General features: G+C 42.6%; 1 long non-coding RNA gene across 3 annotated transcripts in view; it reads left to right on the forward strand.

The window, feature by feature from the left end:
• The window catches only part of LOC123785043 (uncharacterized), an 87,281-nt gene that overhangs the window by 13,478 nt on the left and 59,715 nt on the right, over nt 1-14,088 (forward strand). For 2 of the 3 annotated variants that reach the window (XR_006777591.2, XR_015721431.1), the window contains exon 3: nt 2,475-2,623. This is a non-coding gene — a long non-coding RNA (uncharacterized LOC123785043). Of the gene's footprint in view, nt 1-2,474; nt 2,624-13,697; nt 13,808-14,088 lie in introns of all 3 variants that reach the window. The other variant, XR_015721430.1, reaches the window with a different exon arrangement.

Raw genomic sequence — 14,088 nt, forward strand, 5'->3', positions numbered from 1 at the left:
AACACTGGTCAGGTATTTTGGAGACTGTCCCTTGATTTTATAAAAAATCATGATTAAACTGGGGTTATTTGATCTTGGCAGGAAAACCACGGTTGTAAGGTACCAGTCCTGTCACATCATAGCAGGGGGCAAGCTGTCTACGTGAGCTTTCGCCAATGATGTTAAGCTTAATCACGCAGCAGAAGTAGATAGCACAGGTGGATTCCGCTGTGCTATTTTCTAATAACAAAAGTTCTCAAACAAGCTGCATGTCAGTAATGGGACTGTACATTCCACAAGGGCAGGAATTTCGGGGAATGTGTTACATTCACAATTATGCGCCCAGCGCCAAGCCCAGTTCTGACACACAGCGGGTATTCAATGAATAGAATTTGTTGGATGAAAAGGAGGTTGGTTAAATAAATTAATTTATATAATTTGATGGAGGGGGCGCCTGGGTGGCACAGTTGGTCGAGCGTCTGACTCTTGGTTTTGGCTCAGGTTGAATCTCAGGGTTCTGAGATCGAGCCCGATGTCGGGCTCTGAGCTCAGAGTGGAGTCTGCTTGAGTTTTTCTCTCTTTCTCTCTCTGTCCCTCATGCTTGTGCTCTCTTCCTCTCTAAAATAAATAGATAAATCTTTAAAAAAATACGATGGAATACTAGTGGTCATCATAGATATTTGGGGATATGGAAAAAACATCAATGTTATATTCAGCGAACAAAACAGATCAAAAGACAATTTGTATACATCCTATTTTCTATAAAGTTCATGGGTTCGTGTGTGTGTGTGTGTGTATGCCTGTGTATGTGTGTAGAAAAAGAACTAGAAAGTTGTCAAAATGTTAAAGCGGTCAGTGGTTATTTTGGGGTAGAAGGATTACAGGGGATTTTAATTTTCTCCCTTGTTCAGTAATGATAAGAATGAATTACTTTTGAAATCAGAGGAAAACAAAACACAATTCAAATGGAAAGAAATTTTGACCTTCAAGAAGGTTCTCAAGCAAGAAAAACAGATGTTTCAATACAATACCCAGCAACCACATTATTTAGCCATCTATTAGTATCTGCGAAGGAACTGAAATCAGTGATGCGGTGCATAGAGGGTGTTGTCCTCAAAATTCTGCAGTTTCTAGGAAACAGGGTACACTAGGCACCATCTGTTTCTGATTTAGGGCATTAGAGTTGCAAGATCATGAGCTGTATCTTTGTTACTCTCATAACAAATTGTTTAAAGTTAAAAAAAAAAAAAAGAGTAAAGAGCAAAACCAAATGCACAGGATGCCAGAGTGAATGGCATTATTGTATCGTTCGCTTTCTCCTCCCTGGGGCTTTGCATTTTAAAAACACATGTTGTGGTTTTTCTATGAGTATCTTCCCACTTCCTGTGTTGTATCTCCCTTACTGTAAATATCCTTTTGTATAGTCATGCTTTTCTTTCTCTGCGTCTCGCATGTGTGTCTTTCTTAATACTCACTAACTTTCTCCAAACTTCCACCGTATATTTTTCCTAATACTGATTTGTGTGGGTCAATAGTATTTTTAGAGATTTTTAGAACCTTGATTTCAAATTCTACTTCCATCTTCTGTGAGCTTTGTGATCTGCGCAAAGTTGCTTCACCTCTCTGAGTTTCCCTCTCAGATAATGAGGACGGTATTCTGTCCTCACTCAGTATTCCAAGGATTAAATGAGATTTAATATAAATATGTGTAATCCATCCTAGTGCCAGTCACAAACGAGGCACTTAGCCTGTGGCATCTTTTACTTCCTTGTCCTCTTTCATACATACTCTATACTGTGTCTCATGCTATCTTTCTAAAATGCCAGTAACATACTAAAGGAGCAAGTCTAACCTTTGGCTTTAAGGGTCCTCTTTAAATGAGCCCCAACCCGTTTTTGTGGTCTCACTACCTTCCAGGCACATCGTATATACACATTATGCTCCAGCCACACCAAATTACTAGCTGTTGTCTAAACACACGTTGCGCTTTCTTCTCTTCATGCTGTTAAGCATGCTGTTTTCTGTGTCTGAAAGTCCTTTGTGCTCCTTGCAGACAACTTGCTTTGTGAAGCCTTTTCTGACAGCTTGAGGGCCCCCATGCTCCCCTCTGACCACAGTAACTTGTTCAGATCTTTATTCATGCAATTCCTTATACAAGTGTCTACATCATTCACTTATCTATTCGACAAATAGTTATCCAGCCCTTACTATGCACCGGGCACCGGAATGTATCCTTTGGTTGAATTGTGGATTTCGTAAGGGCTGGGGTCTTGTCTTATCCACCCCCTCTCAACCCTGTGCTTAGCAGAGGAGTAAAGCAAATACTCAAAGTCTGTTTGTTCAATATTGAATAAAATTCGGGCATTTCTTTTTCAGTAATCAAACAAAATCATAATGCTACCAAGTACTTCCTCATTTGCCCTTTAAAGACAAAGATAAAAGACACATATTTTCTTTTACATGTAACATATTGTTATGCTTATTAACAATTCCAGGGGGCTCAGAAATATTCCTTTGCTTCGAGTGTTCTCCATCTGGAAGAGTTTAGCTAATTAAACCAAAGATCGTGGATGAGTTGGCCCCATTTATCTCCAGTGGATGAAATCCTTTTCTCTCCAGAGGATTCTTCAGACAAATATCAAAGGTCAGTGTTATTTTTAGTAATATGTATTTTTGAAAGTCTTAACTTTTTTTCAATTTCTAAGTTTGGTAACACATACTTTTGAAACTCTTTTTATTTGTTGTTGTTTTTTAAATTAAATTTATTAGCATATCTTGGCCTATACAGAAGCATTTGTCTCAACTCTAGATGATATTGAATTACCATACTGGAGATTAAGGTAGTCATTAGTCTGCAAAAGAAGTTAGAAAAAAATGCCTCCCCCCCCCCCCCCCCCGCCCTGTAAGTGCAGGATTCCTGCTGGTGATGATATTCTGTGCAGATTGAATGGTGATTTAGAGAAAGCTATTATTATCCTTCCTTTTGAGGGACTTTCAATTTTTGATGATTAATATTTGTCTGTATTTCTGAGTTTTCATTCCTGTCCTTCCTCTCTCCTCTTCTCCATTCTTTCTTAATGCAGAGAAACATATAGGCCTTGTGTTCTTGGATCCTTTGGCTCTCCCTTGTACGCTTCACAAGACAGTTATGAAAATTCATGTGCCAATTACATGCCAATTTCTTTAGGCTTAAGAATGAGAACACTTCATAACTTCACATTAGCAGCAATTAAGTAATGGCCACAAGAGCTGAGTTTTAGTGATCTAAATTCATTTTTTTCTCTAGTTGGAAAGAGTTTGTCCATCTTCTGAGTTACATCATGAGATTTAGACTGACAGGCCCAGATAGGAAGAAGCTAAATCAGGTTTTTGTGGAAAAGATACCACGTGAACTTGCGCAGTGCATAAACCAAACCTAATGTCTAACACAACTTTCCTTGCTAGGTGATGTCAGCATGGCCAACCGACTCACCTGAATTTCATTAAAAGCTAAAAAACAATAAAGAGAGTCAGTGTGGGGCCAAAGGAACCCACGGAAGGTTACCAGGCCCTATTTAAGTGAGGCTCTCTTTCACATCCCTTCCTGGGACTGTTCCTTAGCTTCTCTTAAGACTGCCTCCTCCTATCCTATTCTTCTGTGGGGGGGGGTGGGGGAGGCAGACAGAAGGGTTGGGGGGCGGCCATGGCATTCAGATCACTGAATTTACTAAAACCAGCAGGTTCTTTGGTCATCACAGGCCCAATAACAGAGTTGATCAAATCCTTAGCTCCTGAGGGGTGTTGGCATTTTTACAGTGCCCCAAAGGTTGAAGGGCTGTCACCAGACGCTTTTCTCATTTCTCTTCCCTGAGGCCCTCCCAGCATTTCTCTGGAGGTCATTCCATCCGTCCTTCACCCTCTGGTAGTGTTGGAGGACGTCATGTTTTTGTAGCCTCAGGTAGAAACACTTCTGGTAACTGGTGCTTTGGTATTATAAGGAGGGTCTGTGAAATCCTTCACTGTGCTCTGAGAAAGACATTATTAGGACACTGGTTTCTAAAGTCGTTTGGGAGGACCCATGGGAGATAGTGCCGGTGTGTTGGGCCTATGCAACTGGTATATTTATCCTTTAGGGGTTCTGTGCATTTTGTAACTCATGATGTTTCTTGTGTTGCTTATCAGGAGACTCTGAGCCAACTTTTGTCTCATCTTTAGCAAAGACATCATGACTTGCATTCTATTTCCCTTGGCTATATATTGCTCATCTCAAATTTGTTTTATTTTGGTAGAGTGCTTGCATTTTTGCAAGTAGCCTTATGTTCTTCTTGCAAGAAGATAGGTTATAGATAAATAAGTAAAGTAAACATTGGTGGGTAAGAAAATTCAGAGAAAATGAGTTCTCTCAGGCCACACTTGGCTACACTGAGAGGACCCGGGCCTGCCACAAATTACCCGCGGTGCTGTGTGGATTGTGTTAGAAAATGCAGTGCCCTTTGGAGCACCATGGCACTTCCTATGGTATGGACAAATATAGCAATGGATGTGTGGATTGCACCCAAGTCATGAAACCCAGGAATCGCTGAATGAATGGTAAAGCAGGAACCTAGGAAGGTCTTTTTCAACTTCGTCGTTAAAAATGGTTAGATTCTCCTACAGGAGAAAGACTCAAGTGACCCAAAGGAAGTGATTCACTGGGGATGAAACCAAAGAGTAGTGACAGAAAAGGTCACCAGAGGGAAAGAGGGAAGTGCCAAGCAGAAACTCCAAAAAAATAAATAAATAAGCATTTGTCAAAAGGCAAGTACATAAGCCGTCCAACCCAGGGTCACAAGCTCCCAGCAAAGTGGCTAGAATTTCTGCTGATGAATTGAAGGAAATTTGCAATAAGGAAAAATACACCCATCTGAAAAGAAATCCAGTTCATAAGGTCAGCCCAACCCAAAACAACATCAGTGAACAGGAATTTCATTCTGTGAACAATACCAATCTTAGCCCTACAGTGGCCAGCTCATTCCTTTCCGAAGTGCATACGGTTCACACCTAATTTTGTTCTGAAAATCCTACAGAGAACTTTTGAAAAAAGTCCTGGACAGTCAGGAACCCTCAAAAAATGTGGTTTTTGTTTCCTTGTACAGCTGCATGATAGCACACGTCTGTTAGCGATTGCCGAGTTCACTAAAGTGCACAGTTGGGGCAGTGAGACCGCCAGTGGCCTCACCCATAGAGACTTTCAGGGAAGGGAGACAATGTCACATGGTACTGTCTGACATTTAAATACCAGCAGAGAGCCCACGAAGCCTACAGGGGGTGTTGAAAGCTGAAGAAATGGGTGAGGTCACATAGAAGGGGAAGAGGAAGAGGAAGGAGGGCCCAGAATTGGACCTTGAAGTTCTATGTCTGTGCCGAACTCCAGGTCCACGTCTAGCTGCCTATTCGACGTCTCCACTTGGATGTCTGATAGGTTTCTCAGCCCAAATAGCCAAAGCCCATCCTGGACATTGACCCTCTCGGTCTTCTCGAACTCTGTAAATGACATTTCCATCTGGTTGCTCAAGCCCCCAGATTTGAATTACCTGATCACTCCTCTTTTTCTCACATTCCATATCCAATCTGTCAACAAATCCTCCCTCCAGGAGCATCCTCAGTTTTCCACTTTTTATTATGTCTGCCATGGCCTCTCTGTTCCAAGCCATCTTCTCCTCTCGCCTGGATTGGTGCAGTAGCTCCTGCTTTCACTCTTCCCTCCTCCAGTCTGTTCTTAACACAGCAGCCAGAGTGGTCCTGTCAGAGCATTAGACAGCTCATGTCACTCCTTTGCCCCAAACACTGTTTATTTCTCATCTCACTCAGACTAAAGTGGTCTCCAAGGCTGTTTATGACGTACATCCCCTGCCGCATTGCCTCCTGGAGTACATGCTGTCTTTTTTCTCATTCTGTTTCTCTCATCCTGGCCTCTGCTATCCTTCAAGTACGTTAAACTCTGTTCTGCCTCAGGGCCTTTGCACTTGCGATCTGCTTAGAAAGCTGTTCTGTGGAACAACATTCCTTGCTCCATTTCACTGCTCAAATGTAACCTTATCAGACCATCCTATAAAAAATGCAACCTCCATCCTTGGCTCTTCCAATCTCCCTTAACCTGTTTTATTATTTTTTCTGTATCTCTTATGACCATCTAACATACTACATAGTTGCTTACTTATTTGTTGATAGATTATCTCCTATCTAGTAAGAATATATGCTCCATAAGGAGAAACTTTGTGTCTTTTATTCACTGCTTATTCCTAGCACAGAGTAGACACTCAAATATTTGTTGAAGGAGGGGAGGAAAGGCTACAGCGTTTCTTATCCAGGCAGAGGAGGAATTGACTAGGAGACTGAGAAGTGGCCAGAGAAATAGGAAAGGAGAAGCCAGGAGCATGAAGTATAATAGAAGTTGAGAGAGAAAGCATTTTTTATTGTGGTAAAAATATATAACTGGGATACCTGGCTCACTTCATTGGTGGACCCCTCTTGATCTCGGGGTAGAGTTTAAGCCCACGTTGGGTGTAAAGCTTATTAAAAATATGTATGTGTGTGTGTATCTATATATACACACACACACATAAAACATAAAATTTACTATTTTAACCATTTTAACGTACACAGTTCAAGTGGCATTAAGTACACTCACATTGTTTTGCAGTCATCACCACTGTCTATCTCCAGAACTTTTTTCATTTTCCCAAACTGAGATCCAATACTCTATCCTCTCTTCCCCACCTTCCCTGGCAACCACTACTCTATTTTCGTCTCTATGACTTTTGCTACTCTGGGTATTTCATTTGCATGAACTCATACAGTATTTGTCCTTTTGTGACTGGCTTATTTCACTTGGTGTGATACATACAAGGTTCACCTAGCATTTATCAGAATTTCCTTCTTTTTCTAAAGCTTTTTAAAAAATATTTTTATATTTTTAAAATTTTTAAATTTTTAAAAATACCCCATTGTATGTATATATCACATTTGTTTATCCATTCATCTACTGATGGATAATTTGGGTTGCTCCCCCCTTTTGGTTATTGTGAATAATGCTGCTTTGACTATGGGTGTACAAATATCTCTTTGAGACCCTGCTTTGAATTTTTTGGGAGGTATATACCCAGAAGTGGAATTACTGGATTCTATGGTAATTCTCTGATTAATTTCTTGAGGAGCTGTCATACTATTTTCCAGGGCAGCTGCACCAGTGTACAAGGGTTCTGATATGTCCACATCCTTACCAACCTTATTTTCTGTTAAAAATTTTTAAAAAAATTAATAGCCGTCCTAATGGGTCTGAAGTGGTATCCCTCCCATTGAGTTTAGGAGAAAGCATTTTCTTTCCCTTTCTTTCTTTCTTTCTTTCTTTCTTTCTTAGAAGATTTTTTTAATCTTAAGTGATCTCTACACCCAATGTGGGGCTTAATCTTACAACCCCGAGATCAAGAGTGGCATGCTCTGAGCCAGCCAGGCACCCCAGAGGAAAGCATTTTATTTATTTATTTATTTATTAAAGATTTTATTTATTTATTTGACAAAGAGAGAGCGAGCGAGCACAGGCAGGAGGAGCAGAGGCAGAGGGTGAGGGAGAAGCAGGCTCCCTGATCAGCAGGGAGCCCTGATGCAGGACTTGATCCCAGGACCCTGGGATCATGACCTGAGCTGAAGGCAGATGCTCAATGGACTGAGCCACCCAGGCGCCTCTAAAGGAAGGCATTTTAAACCAGAGACAGTGGTCAACTGTATCAAGAGCTGCTCCAAGATCAGGTAAATCAAGACTCAAGAGTGTCTATTGGGTTTGGCACGTGGAGGTGGTGGTGACCCCGGCAGAATGACAGAAGGTCACCAGATTGGAGCAGGCCGGAGCGCGAATAGGTGGTAAGATGACTCGAGAAGCTTATCTGTGCTCGGGAGCAGGGAAATGCTATTTTTGAATGTTTGCTATGCTCTGTCATCATATGAGATGCCACAGTTGGAGTGGAAGTGCCAACAGATAGGGTTCCCGTCTTCAGGGGGCTGACAGTCCAGCGGAGGAGAAAGATAGTCAGGAAATGTATTCAAGTCCAGTTCAATAAGAGCTAGAGTCAGAAGTGGAGGATGCTGTGTCTGTTATGGCCAGATGGCACCTGGGGAGGAGAGAAGGGGAGGAGGGCGTCAGAGGAAGTGTCCTGAGGAAGTGACACTCAAATGGGTTACAGTTTGGTGTCCCCTGTGGGTCTGTTTTCAGGGAGAGAATGCCTTGGTCCTGCTGACATGGGCATGTGCGTCTCCATGGCAATTTCTTCTCATTGTTAGCTCCAGCCACTACAGTGTTCCCAAATAATTTCTGAGAGACCTCAGAGAAGTACGTCTTACATGCTCTTTTTTTAATTTTAATTTTTATTTATTTATTCATGAGAGACCTAGAGAGAGGCAGAGGGAGAAGCGGGCTCCCTGATGCAGGACTTAATCCCAGGACCCTGGGATCATGACCTGAGCCAAAGGCAGACGCTTAACCGACGTCTCATACGCTCTTAAACCAGCCTATCAGTCTGCCTCTTCTTCCTCTTCAGCTCTGGCTTCCATTTATCCAGATACTCTGTCCACGAGGCTAGTTGATGGAGCGTTCCTGTGGCCAAAGTTGAAGGGTCTCAACATAAGGACTGCCAAGTGTGTGCCAATGCCTGTTCCTCAGGCTTCTAGAGCCACCTGTCCTCTGGGTGAGGAGGGCTCATCCAGGGCTGGGGGGTGGGGGTGTGATGTGCTCTACCTATACTCCAGAGTAATCATGCTTGTGCTCACAGAGTCTCTCATTCAAGTTTTCTGTCAGCTTTTTGTCCTGTTCACTTCTAGTTCAAGGGCCAGATGGGGAGTAGACATAAGACCTTGGGCTAATTAAGTATAACATCCTTGTGCCTCAATTTTTTCATCTGTAATTTGAGGATAATAGAAGTGCCTATTTCAGATTAAGTGAAAAAATTCACATGAAGCATTAGCGCAGTAACTAGCACATAGGAGGAGCTTGGAAAAGTTAGCTTTTATTATTGCTTTTGCTATTATGACTATGTACTGGAGTTTGGGTATATTAAGTGTCTGAGCCCCAGCTCAGTGAGTTTACTGTTCAAAGTGTACTGTTTAATAAATTGGCATTATAGTTTCAGCCATTAGTTTTACAAGCTTAGCTACTGTGTGTCTGCCTCCAAGAGCTAAGGCTGCCCTGGGATGCTGACAAGATCTAGGTTCTGAATGGCTAGGCTGAGGACAGTTGTGGCCTGGACTGTAGTCACCAGAGTAGTGAGGGTTCTCCGGAGCCAGCTTGCTGCCCTCCCTGGATATGCCCAACACTTCCCTTATCTTTCCATTTGGAATCCCAGTGTTGCAAATGCCAGCCCTGCTTTTTATATACCCACTGGAAAAGAATGTGTGTGTGTGTTTAAAGATTTTATTTATTTATTTGACAGAGGAAAAGAGAGAGAGCGCATAAGCGGGGGAGTGGGAGAGGGAGAAGCAAGCTCCCTGCCCAACGCAGGTCTCCATCCAAGGATCCCAGGATCATGACCTGAGCCAAAGGCAGACGCTTAATGGACTGAGCCACTGAGGTGCCCCAAGAATGTGTTTTTAAAAGCACCTGCATGCCAAAGGTTTCCAAATGTCTCCAGAGTTTGGGGAGTTTTTGTTTTTGTTTTTTTCTTTTTTTGCACCGCTCCCTTGCTTGGCTCAGTGGGCCTCCTGATCTCTTTCTTAGCAAGGCAGTGTGATGCTGAGCCCCCGAAAATTCCCAGGGAAAACCTCTGCCAGAATGCAAAACCAAGGAAAAAGGATAAAAGCAAAAGTTTTGGACCAGGCTGGCATAAACGGTAAACCCTTTGTGCCATATTTACTTTTTCTTAATCTAAAATAATAGAGATAACATACACAATGGACTTTCTAACTTGCCACTTTTCCCTTATCTTTTTTCCCCGGTTGTGAGTCCTAAGACATCATGTTCTTTCATATAATCTCGAGCTCAAAAAAAAAAAAAAAAAAAACAACACACACACACACACACACAAAACCCCCAAAAATGTTGGCCATTCCATTCCGGCTGCCCATGGAGAAGAACAGTCTCTATCTGATATTTCAGCTGGAAGGCAGGGTGGCAGATTCTTTCCAATGGGGTGGCGACTTCCTCCCTACTCTAAGAACACACCCCTTCCCAAAAATACGCCCTCCTCGGCAAGCAGCACAAAGGGAGCAGACCCAGCTCTCGGCGTCAGCAAATGCCCACATCCCTTCCTTTTCCTTTTACACCCAGTGGCCTGGGAATGGCACTTGAGCTTGGGGAATCTGCACCACCAATCTATGTGGCCCCATCAGGCCTGCAAATGGCCTTGCTCTCATCTCTTGCCCTCCTGGGCCATCTTCCAAGCCAACTGCCAGAAGTGATTGTCCTAAAAGGCAAATCTGATCATTTCATTCCATCTGCTTTAGAACTTGCCATGGCCTTTTGGCCCACAGTGACGGTTCCCAAACTCCAGCCTGAGGTCTACACATGGTTGGCTATAAAAGAATCATTGTATTCAGATGTACTATCTAGAGTTTGGAATAGAACCTGGGGATCTAGATATGTAGCCTGAATTCTTGAGGTTGTAAGTGACAGTAACCCATCTCAAACTAGCTGAGGTCAAAAAAAGGAACCCATTATGTCTTCTGCCTGGGAAGTTCAGGGGGTAAAACGATCTTCACTGTCCCTGCAGGATTTTAATTTATGGAGGTGATTGAATGATGACACGGAGAGGTCAGTATGAGAGGAGGGGCTATGCCATGCCACATAGGGCCATTTAGGGAAGCACCACGTTTGCTGGGAGGCAGAAGGGAACAGGAGGTGGTGGGATGGGGGGGGGGAGGCATAGACCCCTGCCTTGATTGGGATTTCTGCAGCAAAGGCAAGGCAATTTAGGATCGGCTACTTTGAATAAATCAGGTGGCCTTTGGGGCATAGCAACTGTTCTTAGTTGTCTCATACCTGACTCTGGGGTTGATTTAGGGCACAGAACATAATGGCTTGGTATGTGAGTTAGCTGAAGGAGGTGATTTCAGAGTATGGACTCTGGATCTCAAGGGAGATGTAAACCACTTTAGCTGTTAGCTCAGGTACCAAATAGACCAATACAGAATCTAAGAAAACACAGTTAGAGCAAGAGCTGGCTTCAGCAGAAACGGCTTCAGGGATGAGCTCTCAATAAAGCAGCTGTGAGCTACCTGTGGCTGTTGAATACTTTTAGCACAAATAGCGCGAACTGAAATGTGATGCAAGTGTGAGGTATGTACTGACTTTCAAAGACAGAATAACAGAGAAAACTTGTACAGCGCGATCGTATGCATTGCTCAATGCTCGCCACCATGGGCATGGTTGCCATCTGTCACCACGCGACATCGTTACAGTATTATTGACTATATTTCCTATGCTGAGAAAAACAAAACAGAAACAAAACCAAACAATCCAAAATATTGGATTAAAGAAAATATAGCATGAACATTCATTTCAGCTGTTTCCTCTTAACGTTTCTTTCTTTCTTTTTTTTTTTTAAAGATTTTATCTATTTGTCAGAGAGAGAGAGAGATAGAGAGAGAGTACAAGCAGGGGGAGCGGCAGGCAGAGGTAGAAGCAGGCTCCCTGCTGAATAGGAAGCTGGACTTGGGACTCGATCCCAGGACCCCAGGATCATGACCTGAGCCGAAGGCAGACACTTAACCGACTGAGCCACCCAGGCATCCCTCCTCTTATTTTTCTTAGCATAGACACTAGGAATTTAAAATTGCATGTGCAGCTTGCCCTTGTGGTTCACATTATATCTCTGTTGGACAGCACTGGTCAATATCAAATGTTCTCATTCTCTCTAGGGACTCTGCTTTTTAAAAATACATTTGAAGTTCATTCTCTCCTACTACAAACTGTCTTCTATGTGCCTGCGAAAATGGCATTTCCAGGCTTATAGAATTCCAGCTTCTCAGTGCCATCCAAAAGGGAAGTTCTTTCTTCTGTTCGTACATCAGTCTCAGAGAAAGACACTCATTGGCTCTGCTGATGTCACAGTCCACCCCTTGACAAATCACTATTGACAGGAATACTGGTTCCTGTGGCTACTTGTGAATTGCACGCCCATCAGACTGGAGCATCCACGTGGCATGGGAGAGGGCTGATACCCCATATGGTGAAAATAACTCATGGTTACTATGTGTAGTTTCATTATGCTTCCCAGGTGATTCCTATGCACAGTACAGTTTGTAACATGCCAGACTCTTGGAGGTAAAATCTAATTTTATTAGTGTGCTTTAGTGTGGCATATTAGGCCTGTAGTCTGGTCTCATCCTAACTTTTTTTTTTAAAGATTTTATTTATTTATTTGACAGAGATAGAGACAGCCAGCGAGAGAGGGAACACAAGCAGGGGGAGTGGGAGAGGAAGAAGCAGGCTCATAGCAGAGGAGCCCGACGTGGGGCTCGATCCCATAACGCCGGGATCACGCCCTGAGCCGAAGGCAGAAGCTCAACCGCTGTGCCACCCAGGCGCCCCTCATCCTAACTTTTTAATCTCATGTAGGTTCCTTTCTTCCCTCTCCCTGCTATATGTCAACATTGTATTCTTTGGACATTTAAGTTTCTTGCAGTTCCCTGAACACTCCATGCTGAAAAAAAACCAGCTATAGAAAATGTCACACATACATAAAAGTAGAGAGAATAGTATAACGACCCCTCCATATACTATCACCCCTCTTCAGTGATTATCAATGAATGACCAATACTGTTCTGTCCATGCCCCCATTACTCTTCCTAATGGATTAGTTAGAAGCAAATTTCCAACATCATATTATTTCATCTGTAAATATTTCAATAAGTATATGGATGAATTAAGGAGCCTTAAAAAAGATAATCAAAATACCATTATGACTCTAAAAAACAATATTTCCTGATTATCATCAAATAACCAGTAGGCGTTCAAATTTCTTTAGATTGTTAGTGCTGGTTTCTCTAACTGGTATCCAAACAAGGTTGCTGGTATGTCTCTTACATTTCTTTTCTTTTTTTTTTTTTTTTTTAAAGATTTTTTTATTTATTTATGTGACAGAGAGACAGCCAGAGAGAGAGGGAACACAGCAGGCGAGTGAGAGAGGAAGAAGCAGGCTCCCAGCAGAGGAGCCTGATGTGGGACTCGATCCCAGAACGCCGGGATCACGCCCTGAGCCGAAGGCAGACGCTTTAACGACTGCGCTACCCAGGCGCCCCTCTTACATTTCTTTTAACCCATAGGCTCCCCACCCTCTTTTTCTAACCTTTCAATTTATTTATTGAAGAAACGGAGTCTTTTGTAGTTCCCACATAGTAGATTTTAATGATGGCAGCCTTATGATGTTGTTTAGCATGTTTGTTCTCTGTATTTCCTGTAAACTGATACTTAGATTTAGAGCAGTGTTGTCCAGTAAAAATAGAATGTAAATCGCAAGGGCAATTTAACATTTTCTAGTAGCTACATTAATAAAGTGAAATGAGGGGCGCCTGGGTGGCTCAGTTGGTTAAGCATCTGCCTTTGGCTCAGGTCATGATCCCAGGGTCCTGGGATTGAGCTCAGCATGGAGTCTGCTTCTCCCTCTCTCTTTGCCCCCCCCCCAGCTTGTGTGCATGCTCTCTCTCAAATAAATAAAATCTTTAAAAGAATAAAGTGGAAATGAGAAGATGAAATTCATTTTTTTTTTTTTAAGTACTCTCCACGTCCATCATGGAGCCCAACACGGGGCCTGAGCTCAGGACCCTGAGATCAAGACCTGAGCTGAGATCAAGAGTCGGACGCCCAACCAACTGAGCCTCCCAGGTGCCCCTGAAATTTGTTTTAATAATATATCTTATTTAACCCAATATAACCAAAATATGAACAGTTCAGCATGTAGTATATATAAAAGATCATTAAAGAAATATTTTACATTCTTTTTCATGCTAAGCCTCAGAAATCCAGCATGTGCTGTATACTTCCTGTACATCTGTGCTGTGCAAAAAACAGTAACTGCTGGCCACGAGAAGTAGCTATTAGCACTTGAAATGTTGCTAGTCTGCACTTCAAGTGTGAATAGCTGCTTGTGGCCAGTAGTTACTGTT

Source organism: Ursus americanus, chromosome 24, assembly GCF_024610735.1.
Source record: "Ursus americanus isolate L20-20 chromosome 24, mUrsAme1.1.p, whole genome shotgun sequence".
NCBI classification, from domain to species: Eukaryota; Metazoa; Chordata; class Mammalia; order Carnivora; family Ursidae; genus Ursus; species Ursus americanus.